This window comes from Pteropus alecto, unplaced genomic scaffold, assembly GCF_000325575.1.
Source record: "Pteropus alecto unplaced genomic scaffold, ASM32557v1 scaffold744, whole genome shotgun sequence".
Taxonomy (NCBI): Eukaryota; Metazoa; Chordata; class Mammalia; order Chiroptera; family Pteropodidae; genus Pteropus; species Pteropus alecto.
Window position 1 is genome coordinate 53,203 of NW_006434863.1, and position 16,234 is coordinate 69,436.

At 35.0% G+C, this 16,234-nt stretch overlaps 1 pseudogene; it reads right to left on the reverse strand.

Annotated features, from left to right (window-relative positions):
* Nucleotides 1-861: 861 nt before the first annotated feature.
* LOC102887911 lies at nt 862-1,377 on the reverse strand (annotated as a pseudogene).
* Between the last annotated feature and the right edge of the window lie 14,857 nt (nt 1,378-16,234).

The window sequence follows — 16,234 nt, forward strand, 5'->3', positions numbered from 1 at the left end:
TTTCCTTCACCAGATTAGGGAAGTTTTCTATCATTATTTCTTCTGATAGCTTTTTAACTTCCTATTTTCCTTCTGGTACCCCTATGACACAGATATTTTTTTTACGTTTAATTGTGTTCCATAGGCTCCTTAAATTATTATTTGGCTTTGGCTTCTTTTTTCTTACCATTTTGATTGAATGTCCTCAGCTTCCCCATCCTCTATATCGGTGCTTCGATTTTCTTTTTTATCCATTCTATTGATTTCCTCTAATATACTCTTTATCTCAGATAACGTGTTCTTCATTTCTGACTGGTTCCCTTTAATATTTTTTTATTATTATTATTTTTCCTTCCAACTGTTTTACTCTCTTTTTATTATTTTGGTAATCTCTTCCAGTTAACTACTTCTATTTGGAGGTGATAAAATGTCTAAGGAATCCACTTTATATGTTGGATCTGCTGTGAGCATGGTCTTTCCCTTTACTTCAACTCAGAATTAAAACTTTTGATCATTGTTTTTTATACTCCAGTCCCAGAAGCCATTTTCACCATAGAGTTATCCGAAGGCAGTCATATGCTTTATAGTAGTGGTCTAAACCAGGTCTAGCTTTTCCAGGAACACTACAGAGGATGGATTTGAATATATATTAAACTAAGAAGCATTCTCTCAAATGAGTTTAAATGCACTTTATTTTTAGACAACCTACATGACATCTTTTTTTTTTTCCTTAAAAACAATGCATCTACTCCAAATAAATCAAAATCAAAATAAAGGAAGGGCTCAAGATGACATTAGTCCCATTTGTCCTAGTGCTGTTGTGTGGATGAAAAGCAGCAACCAGTTATGACAATTAATGATAGATCCAAATTGCCATATTTGTTAATACTTCTCCATTTCTAAAGCATCCTTGAAGAAAATCATATACAGGCTCACACTGTCCTCACAGTAGTCTGGAGTGATCATGTCATCTGAATTCATGTTTTCATCAATAAAGGATTGGGAGTTTTTGAAATTAGCAAGAATGTGCTTGATTTGTTCTGCAGCCCCTATCATAAAAGATTTTACTCTTTTAAGTCTCTATTCTTCAAGTTTCCCTTTGATTGATTTCATGTAATCTTTGATATACTCCTTGTAGGCTTCTTTTGTGAAGCTGGTTTACTACAAGTCAGGGTTCATGATGATATCAACAGCAGTGATTATTGTGCTTTTGGTTCCTTCAACAGCAGGGCCTTCATTGGAGACATTTCCACCAATCAGCGAGTCATCAATGTTACCCTCTGTCCTACTTACCATTTTCCCTTCTACCTGCAGGTACAGCCTGCCTGAAATCTCCCAGATCTTGTAAATGTCGGAAAACACTTCATCATGGCTGGTGAGGTCCAGGTAAATGATCATGTTGGCAGCTGGAAGGAGACAATGGCTGTGTTGGCTTAGCAGGAGCCCAGAACACGGAGCAAGAACAATGCAGCCATAATGGTACTCAGGGGAAGGGGGAAGCAGGCAGAAAAGCTTAACTAGTTCCTTTTTATTATTTCCATTTCCATTTTTATGTTTTTTTTATCTCTTTGTTAAGTTCTCACTGAGTTCATCTACACTTCTCCTAAGTTCGTTGAGCATCTCTATAACCAGTGTTTTGAACTCTGTATCTGTTAGATTGCTTGACTCCATTATTTCTTCATTTCTGTTCTCTTGTATGGTTTGTTCTTCTTTGTCTCCCCATTTTGGCTGCCTTTCTGTGTCTATTTCTATGTACTAAGCAAAGCTCCTAAGTCTCCTTGTCTTAGCATGGTTTTGTGTAGTAGATATCCAGTGGCACAGTCTTGAAAGGGGTGCTGCTGCAGACCAAGTTTACCACAGCCCATGTCCCTCTGGGGACACCTGTTAAGATTCAGCAAGCAATCCACAGATGTTGGGCTTATACTTGCCTCAAGAGGCCACCGGTGTCAGCTTTGGAGTTGGTTCAACAAGGAGCACTGGACTTGCTGAGGACACAACTGGATGTGACTTGGGTGGGGCTGTGAATTCAGGGAGGCAGAGTTTCAGGGAATCCTCCAGACTGAGTGAGCTCTGTTATCCAGTTTGATGACATCTCAGCTATGGCTGCACTTAGTTGGCACACTGGGAGGGGGGAGGGCTCAACAGAAGAACAACGGATACCACCAACATTTCTGCCCAGGATAGAGCCTTGACTCCAGCCCTCGCTCTGACAACTCAGTGTACCCCTGTGAGTCCATGGTGTCCCCTGAGCAGCCGACCAGGCACTGATGCTCAGAGAGAGCATTTCCTTCACTCTGAATGTCTACTCACAAACACGGCCTCTTAAGAGGCATCTGCAGCTGCCGGCTGCTGCTGCCATAGCCTCTTCTCACTCAACCACTCAGTACGGCAGCCTCGCATCTTTGGCCCCTCCTACCTTGTATTGTTGCATGGTGATTTCTTATTTTTCTCTCTAGTTGTAGTGCTTCTTTTCATCTAGGTCCCAAGTGACTATGCTTGCTGTTTACTCTGTGTTTCTGTCACAACTTTGATTTGTTTGCAAGAGGAAAGAACAAATCTTCCATCATCTATGCCATTTTTTTCACCTCCTCTTCACTTTTAAGAGTGGATTTCCACAGCTAAGGTATCCTTCCCAAATTTCAATAACCGCATATGGGTCTAAGACCTGCTTTTTCCACATCTGTGCCCCTCCTACCAGTCTTGATGTGGCTTTTTCTGCATATCCTTACTTATAAGACTTTTATTTAGCTTGACTTCAGGTGATTCACAAGGATTATTGTTTTATTGTTTAGTTTTAATTTTCATGTGGTTGTGGGAGAAGCAAACACAACATTTACCTACTCTGTATCTTGACCAGAATCTTTGTGGTTCTCTCAGAAGAGTGGTGACTGTTTTCTGCTCAACAGTGCAGAGTGTCAAGTTGTGTTCTCAAAAAGTATATTATCTTCTGAAACTTCTCTACATATAAGAAAACTTATTGCTGATAACCAAGTAAGAAGAAGAATAAGTGATGTATCAGATGAATCCACTATTCCTTTACCTGGAAAATCTCTACACATGCTTCATCTTCTACAGTGAATATTCCTGGTTGCAGATGAGTGATGTTTCAATACCATAGCCTTATGGCTGTAAAATAAATCACACAGGATATATTTTTCCATATTGCTACTATTAACTCTAAGTTGTTGGTATGGAAGGTGATTTTTAAATGAATTAAATTCAAAATAATTCCCTTAGAGTATGTATAGTATATATAATGACATCACATGAAGACTATGCTTCCTTCCATAGAAAGAAACAAGAGATCTGAAATCCCACCTGTTATTTTAGTGATCTCTCCTTATAGCTTTGGAGTGAAGCAACTACACGACATCAGTATTTGTGTTCTCAACCTCCATTTTATTTAGCTTTCCCTTTTGCCACACACACACAAAATGATTTTGTTCAGATGTATCTACCCACACTGCCATTTTAATACTCCATGGCTTATATTTTTAAATTAAGGTTTAAAATGCTTAAACATTATTATTTCTTATCAGTGTTAGAGTTACCAAACGCTTAAATCAAATATCCTTTTGGAATAAATGTTGTGATTTCTATGTAATTATGCTTGTTAAGGGGAGAATAAATGGAAGATACAGTTGTGACAACTTGGGTCATCATATATCACAGATGTAAAGGAGCACTGTACAGATTCTTGCACACTTATTGGGTACACTCTAGAATAAAATTTCATTAGACTAAAATGTAAAATTTCACCTTTTAATATCTCTGAAAGTTAGATGCAGCTTATAATTGATGATGTGTCATAGTTTCATTTGCAGGTTTTTTTTTTCTTTCTTTCTTAGGGATGTATAAAATAGTGCTATGTGTCACAATTGTGTTTTAGATTTGAAGAAATGTTGTCAGTGTGTTTATTACTACATGAGGTTTTTTTTGTTGTTTTCTATGAGACTGTTAGGATGAGAAGGTAATATGTGTGAAATTTAAACTCTAACATGCATTTCCTAATTTTCCTAATGAGAGGGTATATTTAAACTTCGAAGATTGTTTTTAATAACCACCTCTTATGGATCTTAATACTTCTAAAACTGCATAATTTTTAAGCTATGAAACTTCAAGAAATTGTTTCACTAATGAAAATAAATAAATAAATGGTTTTTAAAAGCGGGTCATATTTTTCTACGGAATTTTTATATAAGAATTGATGCAGAAAAGGCATACTTTTTTTGTTCTTTTACTTCTGCCTTTTTGTTTAAAACGAGGAAAGGTAGGAAATATCCAAATACACACCAATGAAAGTGACATATTTGTTGGGAGAAGGCTGGAAAAGAAAAAGAGTATTTTCTGAATATTACGTTTATAAGTTTGTTCGGATGTCATCCAAAATCACTGAAAACAGCAAACAGACCTACACGCTAAGTCCCAGAGCCATGTTCGAGTTGTTCAGCATACATTCCAGACTAATAATCAATGTTGCAAAATAGCTACAACTGCCAGCAGCTTTGAGAATAACTCGAAAACATGACATTTTTGATTTTAGAAATATTTTCATCAATAGAGATGTGTAAAACATGTGTTTATGTAGCACAGCACTTTGTCTTGTGTCAGTAATTGCTGGCTTGAGTTTCTGAGATGTCTATCAGTCTTTTGAAAATAAAATTAGAAGTGAGCATTTTACGGGTGAGAAAATTTTCTGCTTGAATTTAAAATATCTAAATATTTGAAGTGCCTCATTTCTGACTCATTTGCAGTGACTTTTTAATTAACATTTTATTTTGAGATCATTGTAGACTCACATGCAATGGTAAGAAATAATACAGAGAGATCTTATGCACCATTAAACCAATTTCTCCCATAAAAATATATATTTCCAAAAAATTTTTTAATGAGAAGACTGGCATTGTTTTTTTACTTTTGCAAACCTATTTAATATGTGGCTTAATAGAAGACAGATGCATTTGCATATTGACTTCTGCATTCAATCTGTTGTGTTATCATTCATTAAGTAGCCTCTGGAAAACTTAGGTATGCACTTGTAAGAGAATGAGAGTGAAAAGGCAATAAAGTCTCAGTACTGTTATGGAAACAATTTTGACCCTGTGAGCCTTTTGAAAGAGTTTCAGAGACCTCCCATCCCCAGGGGTTCTGGGATTATACTTTGAAAAGTGTTTAATTAAGGTATAGGTCATCTGTGATTGCAAAGATTATAATAACAAGATAACAAGTTATTTGTTTCTCACCTAATTTCCCAGATAAAAGCCATCTCCATTAGTTATGGCACACTTTATGGTGGCTCTGACATCCCTGGCATACCTCATTCAAAATAGTTCCCCAAGTGCCACCTCTATATTCCATCTAGCAGGAAGAGGAGGGCATGACTTGTTCTTTTAAATGCGTGTTTCAGAAGTTGTATATATTACTTCCTGTCACATCCTCCTTAAAGAGTTTCTACTAATGATAATATCTTACAAAACTATATATAATATCATCATATGTGGTTACTGACATTGATACAATCAATATACAAAACAATTCCATCATCACAAGTATCCTTGAGTTGCGTTGTTATAGTTATACTCATATTTCTCCCATCCAACCCTGATCTAACCTCTGGAAACATTGAATGTCTTCTTCATTTCTCTAATATGTCATTTTCCAGTTTATTTTAGGAAATAATCTTCATTAGTTCCCCCTTCTTATGTCTCAACCTTTGTGCGTGTGTGTGTGTGTGTGTGTGTGTGTGTGTGTCATATTTACTCAGATAATTTATGACGAAAGCGCTCTAGATTCAATGTAAGCTCTCCTTTTTCTGACATAAATACATTCTCAGGAAATATAAACCAAGTTTAGGGAGAGATATCAAAAGTTTAAGGGTCATTAATTTGACAATTATTTATTGAGTATCATATGCAGGATAGTGTTCTAAGCATTATGAGATATGGTAAATAAGACAGACAAAGTTCCCACGGAACTTACACTCTATGTGTGTGAGAAGAAACGTACAATAAACGAATTTTAAAAAGATTAAATGCACTAATTTTAAAGCCTATAATATTTTTCAGTTATATGTATTTAACTAAATATATTTTACATATATCACTGAGAAATATATATGTATACACACATACATATGGAAAACAATCTTTTAGACTGTGTGACACATGAAGACAGACACCTTGTCTTATTCACTGTTTTAAATTTGTTGGGGTGACAATGGTTAATAAAATTATACAGGTTTCAAGTGTACAATTTAATAATACATCATATGTATATTGCATTGTGTGTTCACTTCTCAAAGTCAAATTCTCTTCCATCACCATATATTTTACCCCCTTTACCTTTATCTAACTTCCCCTCCCCCCTTTCCCTCTGGTGACCAATAAACTGTTGTCTGTGTCTATGATTCTCTGTCTTGTTAGCTTATGCTTTCAGTTTTATCCCACATATTAGGGAAATCATATGATTCTCATTTTTTTTCTGCCTGACTTATTTTGCCTAGCATGATAAATTCAAGATCCAATCATGTTTGTTGCAAATGGCAATATTTCATCTTTTCTTATGGCTGAGCAATATTCCACTGTATTTATGTACCACATCTCCTTTATCGAATCATCTATTGAAGGGAATTTTTGTTGTTTCCATGTCTTGGCCATGTGAATAATGAACATGGAGGTGCATATATCTTTATGGATAAATATTTTCAAATTTTGGGGCTAAGTACCCAGAAGAGAGATTACTGGGTCATATGATAATTCTATTCTTAATTTTTTGAAGCACCCCCACACTGTTTTCCATAGTGGATGTACCAATTTACATTCTTATCAGCAGTGAAAAAAAAGACACTTGGAATGTAGTTGTTGGTTATTTATTCAACTACTATTTATAGAACCCATACATAGTCCCAGATATGGATCCAGGCACTGAGAATAGAACAGTAATCAGACAAAAAACCTTGTTCTCACAGAGCTTATGTGAATCTCAAAGATAGCTGGCACAAAATAGATTTTAAATAAACTATTGCTGCTGCTGTTGATATTGTCATTGCTTTTACTATTATTAATATTTAGTTCAGTTGATTCATAAAGATAGTTGCTGTGGTGACTTTCAGAACCACAAGAACACATATGTAAAAAAATCTAGTGTATAGTAGTGCAAATATTAAAGGTAATATTTTATGATCTTTCCTCCTATAAACACAAAGTTGTTTTAACTTTTCTCCTGGTGAGCAATATTCTAGTCTTCTTTTCCCCAATGGACATTACTAATCAACTATCATGCCCATATTTATTCTGAGCATACGACAATAGTGCAGGTGGTCATTCGAATGCCAGGGAGTGCTAATACTGACAATATTAAATAGCTAGTGATGTGGAAAACAACACAAAACAAACAAACAAAAAACTTTGTAATGCATAATTATTTTCGGCAAGCTAGTCTTTCTATTTGCTTTTTTGGGAGATAATATATATAATTCTTTGTATTTCTAAATATCTCCTAGGTTGATTTGGGATGATTGGTTAGGTTGACTGGGTAAAACACACAAGTTGTTGTAACACACCACTTTATCTTATGTCAGTAATTGCTGACATAAGGCATAATTAATCCAATTGTTATGACATAATCAAATTCAAAAAGATTTCCAATCTTTGAGAAGAATGCTCAGGACTAGACTGGGTATAAAGAGCACCTGCCAAGGACATTTAATTGAACAGATATGATAGCAAGTTGCCACTCAATATCAACGTTATTAGACCTCCCTGGGTGAGTTTGTCCCTACTTGATCCTCTTTGATGAAATGAGAGTACCTTTATCTAATACGCTTCTGCTCTAGATTAATGTGTATTATTATTTTGTACATACATGGATGCTTTTTTCTGAGACTTTTCTAACCTTGCTTATCCTCTCCCTTCCATTTAGGTGTTGATTATTTGTAGAAATCATTTTTGAAGATTTTCCTCTCTTTTAAACTTTTGTGGTGGAAACAGAAAGACTTGAGGATCAAAGCTCAAAGATTTGAGCTTTAACTGAAAGGCGCTTCAAAGCAGAATCCAGACAGAAAGGATGACATTTCTAACTGAATTTCTGATGATTTATTCTATACAGATGTAAATTTAACATTATCTGGCCTTTAAAGAAAGAGCACATGAGAGAAGGACAAAGAAAATAGCGAAGAAAAATAGATTTCTTTGGAAATGTCAGATATTAGCAACATGCTTTTTCATCACCATTGCCAGTATTAGTCTTGACACTCACCTTTATGGCAAAGACCATAACAAAAACACTTTCTAGAATACTTGCTTCTACTGCCTCTCAAGAGACGTTTCCCTCCTCACTCTACCTTCACACAAATCCATTCTGTACATTTTGCCTAAAATTGCCCCCTATTGTAAAGATTACTAACTAAATAAGCCAAAAATTATTAAGCCCTCATTGAATATGGCACCTCTTTATACTGCATAGGTTACATGTAAAACCTGTAGAACCTCAAAATACTTTCAAGATATCAAGAACCTTTCTGAAGAAAGTTATCCAAATCAATTCTGCTAAAAATCATAAGCCTTACCCTATAAAGTGCAGCCAAAGAACAATAATAAACTCTAATATAAGATTCTCATGGCTCCTTCACCTTCAGAGTTTTCAAAATCCTGCTTAGAAACAATCTAGGAATACAATATTTCAATTGCCTGCAGACTAATATTGCCAGAGCTATTCTTGTATAAAACAGAAAGAATCTAATTTAGTAGGATAAATTAAATGAATGAAGCAGTCCATTGTGATATTACTAATATTCTCATGATTATATTTTTGGGATTATGTAATTTGGTTGTGTAACACTCTAGCCAGTTATAAACCAGAAAGGGAAGTTTGAATATTACTTTAAAACTGACAAAATGACATATTACCCCTTAATTTACTACATTTTCCTGAATTGAATCTTTAAAAGAAATTTATGCTTATTTGTACCTAAAGAACAAATATTTCACATGGTGAAACAAAAGAGATAATAATAACACTTTAAAGGATCTCTTGAGCTTTGGAGATTTGCAATACATACATACTTTTGAGAAGTTCAGCAAGAAAGAGCTTTTTGAAGTTTAATGATTAAAATAAGAAAACTATTTCATAAGACAAAAAAAAAAATCGCTTCAATATCCACTGTCAGAACTCTTTAGATAAAGTGAAGACCAGAGACAAAATAAAATATCTTCATCAATATCAAAATAATAGTCAATATTTAGTTCAGAAAAATGGCAGAGAGATGTCCTCAGCTGTCTCCCCTTGAAATAACAGCTGAACATCTAAACTACCACCACCACCACAACAAAAACACCAAACTGCATACCAGCATGTCTGAGTGTGTGATCTGCACATGAGAGCTACCACAGTCCAGAACCCTGGGAGTCAGGTGGTATTGGGAGAAATAAAGAAGTTGCCTCTCTCAGCAGGAGTGTCCCACAGGAGGAAGGAGAGGGGAGAAGGTATGGTGGGTTCCCTGAACAGCCCTGCCTGGGAGAGCTGTGAGCTCCATACAGCCGGTGGCAGTGCCGAGACATCGGGACAGAAAGAAGAGAAGTGGAGACGGCAGGGAAACAACAGATGATTATTATCAATCATGATTGCAAAATGCAAGATTGAGCTGCAGACCCAAACCAAACCCAGAGGGCCTTCCCCCATATCCTCTGAGACTGAACACTGCTGAGACCAGGGAAATCAGAGCAATCACTACCGAAAATGTTGCTAACACTGAAAGGAATTGAGACTGAGGGCAATGAGTGCGATTGGATATCTATATATAAAAAATAAAAGCCATCATTAAGACTTCATATAAAGCAGGAATCCAAGAAGCTTAGACACCACCTACTGGAAACCAAAAGCAAAATTCCTTCTTTGCAACAGGTTAAAGAGAGACCTTTATATAATAAATTTTCTTTCTGGCAAAAAAGCAGAATACCCTTCTGTTACTGCCCAGGTGGAGAAATAGTCCATTTAACACCATGAACAACTAAAGTGACAAGGGATTTCAGAAGAAAAGAGAAAAAATCTCCAGAAAATAAGCTTACAGACATTGAAATATGTGACTTAAATGACAGAGAATTCAGGATGGTACTTCTGAAACATCTCAGTGAGTTCCGATATGAGTCATATCAACAATTTCAGGAATTGAAAAAAAACAACTAGAAGAGTAGAATGATTCTTTAGCAAGGAGATTGAAACCCTCAAAAAGAATAAAATAGAACTTCTGGAGATGAAGAATACAAAGCAAAAGATGAAAAATGAAACAGAGTCGACCAAATGGAAGAAAAGGTCAGTGATATTGAAGACAGAAATCTAGAAATAAATAAGGAAGAAGAGAGAGACTGAAGAATGAAAAATAATGAAAGAGAAATACAAGAAATAGTTGATAATATCAAGAGAGGAAACATAAGAATAATGGGCCCTCTCGAAGGGGAGGAAAAGGAGCAGAGATTAGAAAGCATTTTCAGAAAAATAGTTGATGAGAATTTCCCAAATCTAAGTAATGAGCTGAAGCTTGGAATTCAAGAAGTCAACAGAACACCCAATTATCTCAACCAAATAAAGGCCTTCTCAAAACCTCATTTTATTAAAATTATCAAAAAATCAATGAGAAAGACAGAATTCTTAGGGGAGCCAGGGGAAAGAAGACGGTAACCTATAAAGGAAAAGACAATTCTTAGGGGAGCCAGGGGAAAGAAGACGGTAACCTATAATGTCGGACTTTTCAGCACAAACCTTACAAGCCAGAAAGAAATGGAATCAAATATTCAAACTAATAAATTAAAGAAACTACCAGCCAAGAATAATGTTGTGTCAGTGTGTGTCAATTAATTCGAGCCAGTCTACACTGAAAGGTAAATCAAACTGCTGCCGCGACCCTCCCCGCACGCGAAGGCAGAGGCAGGCGGAGTGGAGGTGCTGCTGCTCAACGCAATGCCAGCAGTCCCGCTGTGGGCCCCATCACCAATGAAATGGAGCTCACTGCTCTGTGCAAGGGCAAGGGTGGCAAGGAAGCACGTGTGTGCACACGCCTTGGACACTAGGAACAATAACTGCCAATCCGTACAGGAAAAAGATGACACGCTCAGATCGGGTGATCCCCGCATTGTTTTAAAAGAGCCGATCTGAGAGATGTATGTTGATTCTCGCCCTTTCCTGTATATGGGTGTGTGTGTACATACAAAAGCCAACCAAAATACCAAACAAACAAACAAACAAACAAACAAAAACAGACACACAAGGACAAAGAAGCAATGGAAACACTGAGCTACCAGAAAGCAAAAGATAAAATGGGTATAAGAAAACCTGATATTTCAATAATCATTGTAAATGTAAATGGAATAAATTTTCCAATATAAAGACACAGATATGCAAATTGGCTGAAATACAAAACCCAACCATATGCTGCCTCCAGGAGACACATCTCAGCTCCAAAGACAAATATAGATTCAAAGTGAAAGGGTGGAAAATAATATTTCAAGCAAATGGCATTCAGAGAAAAGAGGGAGTAGTGGTACTAATATATGAAGAAATAGCCTTCAATATAAAAAATAAGATAAAGAAAGATACTGAGGGACACTTTATAATGATAGAAGGAATCATGTATGAAGAAATCATAAACATATTAATAACTATATTCTCAATAAGAGAGCCCCAAATTTGTAGAGCAATTACTAAAAGAACTAAAGAGAGAAATAGACCAAAACACTATCATAGTAGGAGACCTAAATATCCCATTGTCAGATAGGGTCAGATCATCCAAACAGAAAATCAATAAGGAAATAATATCCTTAAATGACACATTAGACCAACTGACATAACTGACCTTTATAGAGTCTTTCATCCTAAAACAGCTGTTTAGAAATTTATGTTTAGTGCACATGAAACATTCTCAAGGATTGACCACATACTAGGATATAGAGATAGCCTCAATAAATATAAGAGGGTTGAAATCATACCAACCATACTCTATGATTATAATATTTTGATCCTGGAGATCTACTGTAAAAAGAAAGTGGGAAGAACAAAAAATACATGGAGAATAAACAACATACTACTGAAGAATGACTGGGTCGGAGAATAAATTAAAAGAGATATAGAGATACATAGAAATGAATGATAATGATAGGACAGTATATCAAAAATTTTGAGACACAGCAAAACAGTAATAAGAGGAAAGTTCTTATCATTACAGGCCTGTCTCCAAAAACAAGTACTAGTCCAAATAAACAACCTCAAGCTTCATCTTAAAAAAAAAAAAAAAAACATATAAAAGGAAAAATAAATAAAGCCTAATATAACCAGAATAAAATAGTCAAAATTAGAGCAGAATTAAATGAAATTGAAAGCGAAACAAAACAGAAAAAAAAAGGGAAAATTAAATGTGACGAAGAGCTGGTTCTTTGAAAAGGTTAAAAAATTGACAAACCCCTGACTAAAATCACTAAAGAAAAAAGTGAAAGGACACAAATAAACAAAATCAGGAATGAAAGAGGGGAAATGATGACAGACACCGCAGAAAAACAAAGAAATGTACAAGAACACTATAAAAAGGTATATGACACCAAATTTAATAACTTAGAAAAAATGGACCAGTACTTAGAAATATACAACCTTCCTAGACTGAATCAATAGCGTTACTATGCCTACCTTCAAAAACAAGACTGAGCCCAAATAAACAACCTAACACTTCATCTTAAAAATTAAAATGGATTAAGGACCTGAATATAAGACCTGAAACAATAAAATTGCAGAGAAGAAAACATAAGAATGAAACTCAAGGACCTTGGACTTAAAGAGGTTTTTATAAATTTGACCTTAGCATTATACAGATTTAATGCAATCCCCATCAAAATCTCATCGGCATTTTTTAAATAAATGAAACAAAAAATCATCAGATTTTTGTGAAAGCACAAAAGGTTCCGAACTGCCAAAGCCATGCTGAGGAAAAAAAAAAAAAAAAAACCAAGGCTGGAAGTATCACTCTACCTGACTTCAAATTACACTACAAAGGGACAATAATCAAAACGACATGGTATTGGCAGCAAAACAGACACACAGACCAGTGGAACAGAATCAAGAGTCCGGAAATAAATCCATGTTTATGTGGGCAAATAATTTTTGACAAAAACCAAAATAATTACAGTGGAGAAAGGAAATCCTCTTCAGTAAATTGTACTTGGAAAACTGGAAAGCCACCTTCAAAAGAATGAAACGAGACTGTTGTCTATCACCATATACCAGAATTAATTCAAAATGGATTGAGGACCTAAACATAAGACCTGAAACAATAAAATTCATAGAAGAAAACATAGAAACAAAACTCAAGGACCTTGGACTAAAAAGGGATTTTATGAATTTGATCTCATAGGTAAGAGAAGTAAAAGCTAAAATAAATGAATGGGACTACATCAAACTAAAAAGTTTCTGCACAGCAAAAGAAACCATCAACAAGGTAAAGAGAAAACCATCCGATGGGAAAACATATTTGCAAGCAACGCCTCCAATAAGGGCCTAATATCTAAAATACACAAAGAACTCAATAACAACTGGAAAAACAAATGATCCAATAAAATAGTGGGCAGAGGACCTGAGCAGACACTTCTCCCCACAGAACATGCAACTGTTCAACAAATATATGAAAATATGCTTAACTTCACTAGCTATTAGGGAAATGCTAATCAAAACCACAATGAGATACCAGCTCATACCTGTTAGAATAGCTATAATCAACATGACAAATAATAACAGATGTTGGAGAGGATGCGGAGAAAAGAGAATCCTCATACACTGCTGGTGGGACTGCAAATTGGTATAGCCACTATAGAAAAGAGTATGGAGGTTCCTCAAAAAAATAATTGATCTACCATATGATCCAGCAATCCCTCTACTGGGTATTTACCCCAAAGACTTGAAGACCCATATCTGAAAAGATATTTGCACACTGATGATCATAGCAGCATTATTCATAGTGGCCAGGATATGGAAACAACCAATTTGTCCTACAATAGATGATTAGCTAAAGAAGCAATGGTACATATATATAATGGAATATTACTCAGCCATAAGAAGAGATGAAATATTCCCATTTGCGACGATGTGGATGGACCTTGAGATAATCATACTAAGTGTAATAAGTCAGGCAGAAAAAGTTGAAAACCACATGATATCGCTTATATGTGGGATAAACCTAAAAGCAACAAACGAACAAGACAAAGTACAGACTCATAGACATGGACAATAGACTAGTGGTTATCAGAGGGTAGAGTTGGAGGGGGAGGGGTGAGGTAGATGAGGAAAAAAGTGTCTAATATGTGAAATTGAAAGTTATGTAAATTACATTAAATGAATAAAAAAAAATTTGAGGCTATTACGAAAAGCTAAAAAAATATATTTTATTTCTTTATCTTTGAGAAAGATTCCACCTTTTCAGTTGTATTTAGTACACTTAGACACAATTCATTAAAAAGACAAAGAGTTCGATTTATATAGTTTTCTTTAATGCAATACAGAGGAAAACTACTAAAGTGATAAAAGAAAAACTATATATATCACTTTAGTAGTTTTCCTCTGTATTGCATTAAAGTATTGAATAAGTCAAACAATCTTAAACCCATAATTTTTATTAGCATGGGTTCTTGACAATGGTAACCTGTGTTTTTGATGAGTTTGCAATGAGAGTAGAGCCTCATATTTAGCAACTCAAGAGTCAACATAATGCTTACAGAAACACAAATGACAGTGTCAGTGATGACTGAGATGCCAAATGACAACATGCATATTAATAAGCATTAGACAACATTCAATCACTGTCCAATACTCTTAGTCATGTTGAAGGACAACGTGATCTTCAAATTGATGTGTTACTGTCACCAAAGAACTTCTATAACTTAGAAAGTCAGCACAAAATTAGCATGGTTATGCCTTCCTTGGTGGAAGGGCTAATGACACCTACATATTTCTTACATTCGTACTAAAGGGCAAAGACAATAGCTCAGAAATTGTTTAGAATTCATGTCTACACATGCCATTGGTTCAGGCGTTTCAATTGAATTTAGTAATAAATAAAGGTAAAATTTTTACCTGTCTCTCTGTCTCTGTCTCTCTGTCTCCTACCTATGTAGTTACTTGACTGAATTGCTTATTATTTTACTTGATCAATTCTGTCAAAATAATAAATCTAGTTAGAATTCATGTGTTATTAATCTAATTATGTTATGCATGTGTTATATGTATGTGTGTATTCATGTATATAACATATACATAAATAATTATTAGATTTCAAATGTCCAGACTTTTATAAGAGCCATCTACTTTATCTTTTTATTTGCAAATGTTTTCCTTTTTAATATGGAGAGGAATTCCTTAAAAAATGTATTGTCAACATAAAATAAATTTAAACAATGTAGAGACCTGACAAAACATTTAACAACCTAATAAGGAGGTCCTGGGGTGAACAGTACATTCCAAAAGCTTATGGTTTAAGACTGACAAAGATTTCTTCTGGTTGTGCAGAAATGGCCAATATTGTTGCTGTTGTCACAGTCCTAATGTTATTCAGCATATATTTTGGATTGAAAGTAAAAATCTATCAGAAAACTATTTATGTGACTGGGCCTAAATATAATATATATAAAAGAGTTATACTTTCAGCTCCTATGCTCATTTTTTTTCTAAAATTAACAGATTTTTCTACATAGACGACAATAAACTGTTTCAGAGATGAGTGTTCTAAATGTGCTTTCTTGAAATAACATTAAGAATGATTATATTAAAGAAAACAAACTTAGCTTATCTGCGAAATAATAAATTGCCTGCCAAAAATAGAAATAGTTGGCTTTTTCTTTTTTGTATAATTATGTTTAGCATAGTATATTAGTCATCTAGGGGTACATAACAAAATATCCCAGACAGGGAGGCTTAAACAACAGAAATTTATTTTCTTATAATTCTGGAGGCTGGAATTCCCAGATCAATATGTCAGCAGGTTTTGTTTTTCCAGAAGCCTTTCCTTGAGTTGCACTCACTGTGTCCTCTACATGACCTTTTCACCATGTGTGTGCAATCTGAGTGTCTCTTCCTCTTCTTATAAGGACACTAGTCTTATTGGATTAGGGCTCTGCTGTTTGAACTCATTTACCTTTAATTACCTTGTTAAAAGTCTTATCTCTAAATACCATCAAATTGGGGGTTATAACTTTAATCTATGATTTTGAGGGGACACAATTCAGTCTAT